Below are 2,500 nucleotides of genomic sequence, written 5' to 3'. Positions count from 1 at the left end.
CTCATTCCGATTACGGGGCCTCGGATGAGTCCCGTATCGTTATTTTTCGTCACTACCTCCCCGTGCCGGGAGTGGGTAATTTGCGCGCCTGCTGCCTTCCTTGGATGTGGTAGCCGTTTCTCAGGCTCCCTCTCCGGAATCGAACCCTGATTCCCCGTTACCCGTTACAACCATGGTAGGCGCAGAACCTACCATCGACAGTTGATAAGGCAGACATTTGAAAGATGCGTCGCCGGTACGAGGACCGTGCGATCAGCCCAAAGTTATTCAGAGTCACCAAGGCAAACGGACCGGACGAGCCGACCGATTGGTTTTGATCTAATAAAAGCGTCCCTTCCATCTCTGGTCGGGACTCTGTTTGCATGTATTAGCTCTAGAATTACCACAGTTATCCAAGTAACGTGGGTACGATCTAAGGAACCATAACTGATTTAATGAGCCATTCGCGGTTTCACCTTAATGCGGCTTGTACTGAGACATGCATGGCTTAATCTTTGAGACAAGCATATGACTACTGGCAGGATCAACCAGGGAGCTGCGTCAACTAGAGCTGAGCAGCCGGCCGCCCGGGAGTGTGTCCCGGGGGCCCGCGCGAACACGCAAGCGTCCGCTCAATCATTCTGCAAACAGGAGGAGGCTGAGCTCCCCTGCACAATACACCTCGAAACCCTCTCAGGTCCCGGCGGCGCGCAGCGCCGTCCCAAGTACTTGGTCGGGTTCGAGAGAGGCGCAATCGCCCGGAGTTAGGCGAGTAGACGCTTTCGGTGCGACCACCCGTGCTCCCAACTGAGCTTGCCGCTGCCGACAGAGGCCCGGGAGCGTGCTGTCGTGGCATTGCCGGCGGGAGACAACACGCGCCACCTACGGTGACCGGCAGCTCCAACGCCAGCGCCACAGAAGGACAAAAGCCCCACTTGGGTGCCGAAGCGAACTCTCCCAGCACAGCGCACGCGCCAACACATCCGCACAGCTGCGATACAAACCACCAGCGAGAACCGCTGGGGCGACCGAGCAGCAGACGGCGTCGCGGCGCCGAGCGCCGGGCGGCGGCGCATCCTCAACGCACACAGTCCTCAATCGGACCAGCACACTGAAGATGTCCACCGCGCTTCGCACCGGGCCCGCGAGGACCTACTTTGGCCGCACGGCGCCGCGCGCAGGGTGCGCCGGCGCGCAGCTGCGACGCCTGCCGCGTCCGTCGGCCGGCGCGCCTGCCACTGGCCGCCCCCACCAGCCGGCTGTAGCGCGTGCGCCCACGCACCGCGCGGCCAGCACGCCGGGAGGCGCCCCCTCACCGGCCGGGGACGGTCCCACCCAGCCACCGCCGCGTATCGCTTCACACCCAGATGCCGTTCAGTTTCGTCGGCATGGTGGGTATCGCTGGAACAACCGGTTAGTACCTCAACCTATCGTCGCCATCACCGATTCACCCCTAGCGAGAACAACCGCACCACAACAGGTTACCATTTGTTCATTTGCGTAACTTCACCAGAAAACGCAGGCGTCCATCGCCATTTGCAACTTCAACGATTATTGCATGCCTGTGTCAGGTGTCACGCCACACTACGTCTGCCCACATACACGCAACAAAATGTGCACGCCTAGACAATACGTGGAAGGTGGCCCCCGTACGTATGCGATGTCCATTGCTCGAACGACTGTCAACCGGCCTCTGTAGCATGTCGCAGATATGGAACGCGGTGCACCATGCCATCACGGTGTGTGAGGAGAGACGACTAGGTCCGAATACATCAACAGACAGCTCATGCTGATCGCCATCCACGGCGTCCGTTCCTCCCACACGTCTCTATGGCGTACCACACTGCAATCCAGCTCTCATAGGGAGACGACACGTAGCTGCGTGCACAATATTTGCACTGTATGGTCCGCCGTTTTTGGGCGCAGTCGTTGTGCGGTCACACATGTGCCACGATGTATCATTCAGTACATAAGGACGAATGTGCAGTACAGATTGTGGTTCACGCGTACGACATCAGCGGACAGTTGACACAGGCCGCACCACAACGTAGCCTGAGTACGTCGCATGCGAAGGGCATTGAACATGCAAACTTCTCACCAACCAGCTTGCGAAGGCAGGGGGCAAGGTGGGGACGTGGGGAGGGGCGGCATGTACGTCCTGCTGCCATCCACATTACAGTGTACAGCAGGAGCATGTGGAAAGTGAGCAAGACTTGCAAGGTGTTTAACATGAAGCGATACACAGGGGTGCGGGCAGTGCGAGTAGCGAACTATATTGCGAGGGTTGCGGGTGGGCAACACTACAGTAATTGAACGAGTCGTATAACAATTACAGAGCAGGTTTAGGCGACAACGTGGGTTACGTTAAGGCGACAACATGGGTTAGGTTAAGGCACAACATGGGTTAGGTTAAGGCACAACATGGGTTAGGTTAAGGCACAACATGGGTTAGGTTAAGGCACAACATGGGTTAGGTTAAGGCACAACATGGGTTAGGTTAAGGCACAACATGGGTTAGGTT

At 57.8% G+C, this 2,500-nt stretch overlaps 1 non-coding gene across 1 annotated transcript in view; it reads right to left on the bottom strand.

Moving 5' to 3' along the window:
* Positions 1-534, bottom strand: part of LOC124750956 — a 1,909-nt gene extending 1,375 nt beyond the window's left edge. The window contains exon 1 of the ribosomal RNA XR_007012005.1: positions 1-534. This exon is cut by the window's left edge and continues 1,375 nt beyond it. This is a non-coding gene — a ribosomal RNA (small subunit ribosomal RNA).
* Positions 535-2,500: the final 1,966 nt, after the last annotated feature.

This window comes from Schistocerca piceifrons, unplaced genomic scaffold (assembly GCF_021461385.2).
Source record: "Schistocerca piceifrons isolate TAMUIC-IGC-003096 unplaced genomic scaffold, iqSchPice1.1 HiC_scaffold_448, whole genome shotgun sequence".
NCBI lineage: Eukaryota > Metazoa > Arthropoda > Insecta > Orthoptera > Acrididae > Schistocerca > Schistocerca piceifrons.
This window is presented reverse-complemented; position numbering and strand designations above follow the sequence as displayed.